Below are 9,729 nucleotides of genomic sequence, written 5' to 3'. Positions count from 1 at the left end.
TTTTTGGATAAATTTTAACATATGAAACATAGAACTTTTTGATACCTTCGATTGGATATAAAATTAGAAATATTTGGATAAAAACTGAGTGAGTTATGGTGTTTATCATGGAACTACTCAAACTGCATTTTTTGAAATTTACGTTGTTGATGAATTCTTGAAGTGTTTGAGTTGCAGGCTTCGTTGGACATCACTAGGCCATCACTACTGCATTTAGACATGATGTGGGATATGTTTAGGTACTAATTGAGGTTTCGTTTCTAGTCGGGGATGGATTGGGAAGTAACAGAAACCTTAGGAAGAATAATGGTGTTGAATCTTGGATTTTGTGTCGTTTTGTTGTTGCATTAGTTATTGGGGTCGGTTGAGTTGTTGGTATGGATGGGAGTCAAGAACGTAGCATCCTAGGATTGGTCTCGAATTATCGATTCTTAGTCCATTCAAATGAGTTTGGAGAAATAAGTACAATATAAGAATTTCCGCAGGTTTGATTTTATCTGAGGCTAGCCGGACCCCTACACGAACCACAGACGGTCCGTGCCTTTGTTTTCTTCGAAGTGTCAATTTACAGAGCCTTCACGGACCCTCACACGTACCTAGGCACGGGGTCTGTGTCCTTCCTTCTTTTCGGTGTGTATTTCCAGTACCTACATGGACCCGGAGCCAGACCTGGGCACGGGGTCCGTGTACCTTCATTTTGGGAGTGAATTATAATTTCACCTTAAGACTTGTTTTGGGGTTCAAGTTCATGGTTAGAACGATGATTAAACGAGGTCAAATCCCGAGCGAACTAGAACGTCATAAACTACTTAATCACTTGGTGGTGAGCTCGAGTACCTACATCTAAGTTATTCAAGTTATGTATTTGAACTCATGTTAGTATGTTGCAGCAGTGGCCCCAAGCGAGATCCAATGAATTCCTTAACGCCAATTAAGTATGTTCGACGTGCAAAGAAAATACTTTTAAGTTTTTGTGCTATGCTAAATGTCTTGTAACCAAATTATTTATGAGATTTCAAAGCAGTAAAGCATGACCAGGGTCCAATCCACCCCGTTAAATCATGAACGGGTTTAGACCAGGATTGAAAAGCGGTAAAGCATGACTAGGGACCAATCCACCCGTTAAAGCATGAACGGGAATCTCATGTATGTGACAGTGGTTATTCCCTGTCAGCCCAGTACTGTGGTTTAGTCTGATCAGGCGTATTTATGTATGGGTCACTTGCTTTGAGACATTCCTCTACGCAAAATGATGAAGTTTATGTATGTTCAAGAGTGTACAAGTATGCAAGCATGTTTAAGAAAAGTTTCACGTTATGGCACTTCTATGTTATGTATGTAATTACAAGCCTTTATATGCAAGTTCAAGTTCCAGTATGTACGTTCTATTTTAAAGCTGCATGTGATTTTATTACGTAGTACTCGTTACTTCCAGTTATACATATTGAGTCTTTAGACTCACTAGACTTGATTGATGCAGGTGAATCATGAGTTTGAGGAGACTAGGGGTGGAGACCAGTGAGCTGGCTTGGACTGAGCGGGAGGCTAGACCCGAGGACCGACATGTTTTAAGTTGTATGAAATTTTTAAAAGTACTCTGATTTATGTTACATGTTATGATATTTTAAGCAATATTTTTGGCAAACTTTACTTTGAGATCTTTTGTTATCACGGGTGTGGGATGAATGGTTTATTTTATCGTAATTAGAAGGTTCATTTCCCATTTAAGAAATTTTTTAATTTTTCCGCAAATTTTAAAGTAGTTAAAAGTACGGTACGTTACAGTTGGTATCAGAGCGGTGTTCTTGTAAAGGATTACGCCTACTGCCAGTTGCGAGAAGCTCATGAAGCCTCACCTCAAGTTTGTAAGTTTTAAAGTTTTGAATTATGTTACGTACTAAGAATTAAGTCATGATTTCAGCATGTCCATGTTTTTAATTCAAATTACGTGCATCTTATGCTATTGATATTATGTTCATGCATATTGGGTTTATGTGTTGGGTAAATTGTTGGGACAGTATGCCTCCTAGACGCTTGATTATCCATGAAATAAGGGTTGAGGATAGAGAAGATCGAGTTGAGGGGAGAGACGCTCCTCCTCCTCCACCGCCAGATATGCACGCACAGATGCTTGCAGGTATGACTCAGTTCTTCGCACAGATTGCGGGGAACTAGACTGTAGTTGATATAGGGGCTAGGAACAGACCAGAGGCGGTGTATGAGAGGTTCAGGAGGATGAACCCAAAGGAGTTTTTGGGGACTACTGACCCGATGATAGTTGAAGGATGGATTAAGTCCATCGAGGTGATATTCGAGTTAATGGAGCTGCAGGATGCAAACCGAGTTAGGTGCGCCACCTACTTGTTGACCGAGGACGCCAGTCTATGGTGGGAAATTGCATTAGTGTCAGTTAACTTGCAAACATTGACGTGGAATGGATTTAAAGAGGTATTTTACTCCAAGTACTTAACTGAGTAAGTACGCTCTCGCCTTACCACGTTGTTCATGACGCTGCATCGGGGGAATAGCAGCGTTGGCGAGGAAGTTTGAGAGGGGGTTTCACTTTGTGCCCCTGATAGCTAATGATTCCCAGGGCAAGCTGAGGCATTTTATGGATGGGTTGCGGCCGATCTTGTGCCGAGATGTCCGAGTAGCTGGCCCTACTACATACGCAATTGCCGTGTCTAGAGATTTTGCGGCAGAACATGATCAGAGGGATATTGAGGCTGAGACAAGGCAAGAGGCCCTATCAGGCTCAACAGCAGCCACAACAACAGCAACAACGACCTAAGTTTAAGAGGCCTTTCCAAGGGCAGCTAGGGAAGAAGCCATATTAGGGACCGTCAAAGGGCAAGGATCCAATTCAGCAGCACAGGGCACCTCAGAAGCCCGGTGATTTCCCAGTGTGTCCTAAATGGAACCTCCAACACACGGGGCAGTGTTTATATGGATCAGGCAAATGCTTTAAATGTGGAGCCAGTGATCACATGCTAAAGGACTGCCCACAGTGGAGGCAGCCGACCCAGGGCAGGGTGTTCGCCATGCATGCTCAGGAGGCGAACCCAGACACGACTTTGTTGACTGGAAATATATTCATAAAGAGACTAGCCACAAAGGTCCTGATAGACTCGAGAGCAACCGTTGTTTTATTTTAGAGACATTCGCTAGTCACCTTGGCGTCAAGTCTATTGGACTCGACGTGAGCTATTCAGTGACAGTCCCATCAAGAGAAGAATTGTCAGCTACTAGTGTGGTCAGAGACATCGATCTGGAACTGCAGGGTCACCTAGTATACGCCGATTTGATTTATGTTACTGGTTATGAGATTTTAAGCAAATACTTTTGGCAAACTTTACTTTGTGATCTTTTGTTACCACGGGTGTGGGATGAATGGTTTATTTTATCATAATTTGAAGGTTCATTTCGCATTTTAGAAAATTTTTAATTTTTCCGCAAATTTTAAAGTAGTTAAAAGTATGGTACGTTACAGTTGGTAGCAGAGTGGTGTTCTTGTAAAGAGTTACGCATACTGCAAGTTGCGAGAAGCTCATGAAGCCACACCTCAAGTTTGTTAGTTTAAAAGTTTTGAATTATGTTACGTATTAAGCTTTAAGTCATGATTTCAGCATGTCCATGTTTTTAATTCAAATTACGTGCACCTTATGCTATTGATATTATGTCCATGCATATTGGGTTTATGTGTTGGGTAAATTGTTGGGACATTATGCCTCCTAGACGCTTGATTAACCGTGAAGTAATGGATGAGGATAGAGAAGCTTGAGTCGACGGGAGAGACGCTCCTCCTCCTCCACCACCAGATATGCATGCACAGATGCTTGCAGGTATGACTAAGTTCTTCGCACAGTTTGCGGGGAACCCGGCTGCAGTTGATACGGGGGCTAGGCCCAGACCAGAGGCGGTGTATGAGAGGTTCAGGAGGATGAACCCAAAGGAGTTTTTCGGGACTACTGACCAGATGATAGTTGAAGGATGGATTAATTCCATCGAGGTGATATTCGAGTTCATGGAGCTGCAGGATGCAGACCGGGTTAGGTGCGCCACCTACTTGTTGAATGGGGATGCCAGTCTATGGTGGAAAATGCATTAGTGTCAGTTAACTTCCAAACACTGACGTGGAATGGATTTAAGGAGGTCTTTTACTCCAAGTAATTCACTGAGGAAGTACGCTCTCGCCTGACCAGGGAGTTCATGACGCTGCGTCGGGGGATAGCAGCGTCGGTGAGTTTGTGAGGAAGTTTGAGAGGGGGTGTCACTTTGTGCCCCTGATAGCTAATGATGCCCAGGGCAGGGTGTTCTCCATGCATGCTCAGGAGGCGAACCCAGACACGACATTGTTGACTAGAAATATATTCGTAAAGAGACTAGCCACGAAGGCCCTGATAGACTCAGGAGCCTCCGACTCTTTTATTTCGGAGACATTCGCTAGTCACCTGGGCGTCAAGTCTATTGGACTCGACGTGAGCTATTCAGTGACAGTCCCATCAGGGGAAGAATTGTCAGCTACTAGTGTGGCCAGAGACATCGATCTGGAACTGCAGGCCCACCTAGTATACGCCGATTTGATTGTGCTGCCGATGCCAGAATTTGACGTCATTTTGAGAATGGACTGGCTGACAAAGAACAGATTCCTTATTGATTTCCCAAAAAAGTCAGTGTTTGTAAGACATTTGGGTATGGAGCAGTTCCTCTTTGAGCCAGCTAGATGGAGGAGTTTCCCTCGCATGATCTCTTGCATGCAGGCGCGGAGACTCATTCACAAAGTGTGTCAGGTTTTCTTGGCCAGTGTTAATTCTGCACCTGACGTACCCATTCCATCTATATATGAAGTACTAGTAGTCAGAGATTTTCCTGACGTCTTTCTAGACGACGTCACAGGCCTTCCACCAGAAAGAGAAGTGGAGTTGGTAATTGATTTATGCCAGGCACAGTGCCAATCTCTAAGGCACCGTACCGATTAGCTCCAGCTGAGATGTTAGAACTCAAGCAGCAGATTCAGGAGCTTCTAGTCAAAGAATTCATCCGCCCTAGTTTCTCACCATGGGGCGCACCAGTGCTCTTTGTGAAGAAGAAAGACGGGAGCATAAGGCTGTGTATCGATTACTGAGAATTGAACAAAGTAACGATCAAGAATAAATACCCATTTCCAAGGATCGAGAACTTGTTTGATCAGTTGCAGGGAGCCACAGTGTTCTCAAAAATTGATCTTTGATTGGGGTATCATCAGTTGAAGGTGAAAGATGCAGATGTTCACAAGACAACCTTAAGAACCATGTATGGGCATTACGAGTTCTTGGTGATGCCGTTTGGACTGACGAATGCTCCAGCAATTTTCATGGACCTAGTATTTTAGCCTTACCTAGACCAGTTCATCATAGTATTCATTGACGACATTCTTATCTACTCTAATAGCCATGAATAGGCACTTTTGTACAGTTTTGCAGGTCTTGCAGAGTCGCAAGTTGTTCGAAAAATTCAGTAAGTGCGAATTTTGGTTGGAGAAGGTAGCATTTTTGGTTCATATAATATCTAGTAATGGTATTGAGGTGGACCTAACTAAGGTAGCAGCAGTCAACGAATGGGTTGAACCGAAGAATGCGTCAGAGATTCGCAGTTTCCTAGGCCTAGCAGGCTACTACCGGAAATTTATTCAGGGATTTTCTTCTTTAGCAGTGCCACTCACTTCACGAACAAAGAAGAATGCAAAATTCATATGGAGTGATGAATGTCAGAAGAGTTTCGATACTTTGAAGCAAGCTCTTATTTCAATGTCAGTGTTAGCCATGCCATCAGGACAAGGAGATTTTGTGTTATACACCGATGCATCTAAGCTCGGGTTAGGCGCAGTATTGATGCAGCATGTTCTGGTGATAGCTTATACTTCCAGGCAGTTGAAGGTGCACGAGAAAAATTATCTGACTCATGATCTTGAGTTAGCTGCCATTGTCTTTACGTTGACGATTTGGAGACATTACTTGTATGGCAAGAAATGCTAGATATTTACTGATCACAAGATTCTCAAGTATTTCTTCACGCAAAAAGAGTTGAATATGAGACAGAGGCGATAGTTGGAATTGGTAAAAGACAACGATTGCGAAATTAGCTACCATCCGGGAAAAGCTAATGTTGTGGCAGACGCCTTAAGCAGAAAATTTGCAGTTGTAGCACAGATGTCAGTACATAGACCTATTCAATTATAGATTCAGAGATTTGAGTTAGAGGTTTATCATAAGGGCAGAGCTCCTAAGATGTCTAATCTGACACTCCAGTCTTCTTTGCTAGACCAAATCCGTGCAGGTCAGTCTTTAGATGAGCAGTTACAGAAATGGAGACTGAAGGATGAGGCCAAGGGCGGTGTACTCTACTCAGTGTCTGATGGTATTGTGAGATAAAAATGTAGAATGTGGGTGCCTAGTGTTGATTCGATCAGAGAGGATATTCTGACAGAGGCACATGCATCTCCATATTCCATTCGTCCAGGAGGTACCAAGATGTACAAAGATTTACAGATTCTGTACTGGCGGCCACGTATGAAGAGATACATCCGTCGTTTTGTGTCTTAATGTCTCACTTGTCAGCAGGTGAAGGCAGAGCATCAGAGACCAGCAAGAATGCTCAAGCCACTCAGTATCCCCGAATGGAAATGAGAGAATACCACCATGGACTTATTTATTGGATTATCGAGGTCAGTTAGGGGATCCAATGCTATTTGGGTTATATTGGATCGACTTACTATGTCGGCACATTTCTTGCCAGTGAAGACGACTTTCTCCATGACGCAGTATGCGGAGCTCTATATCCGGGAGATAGTCCGATTGCACGGAATCCCAGTTTCTATTGTGTCCGACAGGGACCCGAGGTTTACATCGTCCTTTTGGAAGAGTTTGCATGCAACAATGGGGACGAAGTTGCTATTCAGTACAGCTTTTCACCCTCAGACAGATGGCCAGTCTGAGCGAGTGATTCAGATTTTTTGGAAGATCTTTTGCGAGCCTGTATGATTGATTTCCAGGGGACTTGGGAATCGAAGCTACCTCTAGGGGAGTTCACCTACAACAACAGTTTCCAAGTATCTATTGGTATGGCTCCCTACAAGGTATTGTATGGAAGGAAGTGCAGATCGCATATTCATTGGGATGAAGTCGGGGAGAGAGCAGAACATGGACCAGAGATTTTTCAGCAGACTACAGATGTGGTGGTCAAGTTCCGAAACAGGATGAAGACCGTACAGAGTCGTCAAAATAGTTATGCTGACAAGAGGAGAAGGGACTTAGAGTTTGCCGTAGGTGATCACGTTTTCGTGAAGATAGCACCCATGAAGGGTGTTATGAGATTCGGGAAGAGAGGCAAGCTTAGTCCGAGGTTTATTGGGCCGTTTGAGATTCTTGACAAAGTTGGGACACTAGATTATCGTGTTGACTTACCGCCGAATTTGGCCGGTGTACACAATGTGTTCCACGTCTCGATGATGAGGAAGTACCTAACGAATCATTCGCATGTTCTGAGCTACGAGCAGTTGCAGCTTGCTTCAGATTTTTCGTATGAGGAAAGACCTGTCCAAATCTTAGACAGACGGGAGCGTAGACTTCGGAACAAGGTGACAGAGTTGGTCAAGGTTTAGTGGCTGAACCAATCAGTGGAATATGCCACTTGAGAGGCAGAAGCGGATATGAGAATTAACTACCCGGAGTTGTTCGGTAAGATTTAATGTAATGCCCAAGAATTAATCACTGTAATTATCGATGATTGATTTATCATTTTATGTGATTATGAAGGGATTAATCGGGACACCGAGAAATGTATTCAGAACGAAATTATGTAATGTGCAGTGTGAGCAGCATCGCACCCGCGGCCTAGGAAGCACCGCACCCGCGGTGCATGGGCAGTAGGGTGTGCAATTCTGCCGAAGCAGTACCGCACCCGCGGTAAGTAACAGCACCGCACCCGCGGTGCAGCACCGCACCCGCGGTGCAGCAACGACCGCACCCGCGGTGTTGCGTGTCTTGCGGAAAATGAGCCATGTGCCGGAATGCATGCGCGAGTTGTAGATATATATATATATATAGACATGCAAGTCGAGATTATCAGCCAAAAATCGAGAAAAGGGGCAGAGGAATTGTTCAGAAAATCCTTACGCCTTCTGCGAGAAATCTGTCCGTCTGATTTCGAATCCGACTTCGTTATTGAGTTCCTGGCGACGTAGGCTACAACTTGACGTAAGTTTTGCTACGTTTTGACATGTTTTAGAATTATGATATTGTCAGAATTGAATGGAATTCATATATGATGTTCTTGACATATTAGACATCGTAGAATCGAAGTCAGATTAAGAAACGGACTGATTATGAAATTGTTATGAATTTTCTGGGGTATAGTGATTTATACCGGACAGATTTGAATTGTGACGGGATTACGGATTGTATTGGATATGAGTTATGGATTGTAACTATTATCTGTTGAATTGGTATTGACGGCGATAATGAAATTGTACCTTTATACCGTTGATTTGAATTAAATCCAGATTCATCAGATTGTTATTGAGTTGAATGGTATATTGACATGAGATTATTGATATTGTCATTGCCAGACAGGCTGTGAGTTCAGGACATCGACTGAGCCAGAAACCGACGAAAGAAAGGTATAAGTCAATGTGGTATTGGGAGATCGACTTGGGTCGGATTAGACTTGAGTTTCCCTAAATCACATAATTTACTTTATTGCATTGATATTTGCATTGATTTGATTGATGTACTTGTTCTCTTGATTATAGATAGCAGGTATCAGATGAGTTATCTTGTGACAGAAGTTCCTGATAGTGGTGGAATCGCCACGGGAACATTGCACGATGTCTCAAGATAATGATATTAGCGATAGAGCTACAGTCCATGACGGATAGGTCAGGACTCCAGATGGTTGGTTATATCGAGTAATAGGAATTGGAATTCTGCTATTACGGAATTCGATATAGGAACACCGGATATGGTTATATCGAGTAATAGGAACAGACTTCCTTCTATTACGGAATTCGATATAGGAATACCACATTTGGAAACCGGGATCCCGAGACTAGGATTAAGTCTAGTCTGAATTGTAGAATTGTAATTATGTTTCAGATTTTGATACATATATCTGCTACCTGATTACATGCTTTATATTTGTTTATATGATTGCATGTTTCGTTGATTTATACTGGGATTATATTCTCACCGGAATTATCCGGCTGTTGTCTTGTCTGTATGTGTACATGACAACAGGTGGGACAGGTACAGGGTTGAGGAGATGAAGAAAGATCGTGATTAGAGTGGAGATTCCGGACTTTGAGTATGATGTATAATAGGGTTAAAACACTTGACATTAGTTGTTAAACCTTAGTTTAGTTGAATGTATGCAGTACAGGACTTGTATTGTATTTTATATACGGATATGTATATATGTTTGATGTCACTACGTTCCGCATTTTAAAAAAAAAAATTTAGACCCTGTTTTAATTGATTAATTAGTCCCAATTATGATTAAGAACTTGATTAGCATCCGGGTCCCCACATTTAATTTCCAGGACGAAATTTATATAAGTGGGGGAGGAACTGTAGAGCCCAAAATCAGTACACATAAAACCCATGCACTTACTTAATTGTTAAATCATTATTTAATTTTAAAATGGTTTTTTTAGCGATGCATGATTTATGAACTCGCGTATTGTTCCACTTATAC

Source organism: Primulina eburnea, chromosome 17 (genome assembly GCF_022965805.1).
Source record: "Primulina eburnea isolate SZY01 chromosome 17, ASM2296580v1, whole genome shotgun sequence".
Classification (NCBI taxonomy): Eukaryota; Viridiplantae; Streptophyta; class Magnoliopsida; order Lamiales; family Gesneriaceae; genus Primulina; species Primulina eburnea.
This window is presented reverse-complemented; position numbering follows the sequence as displayed.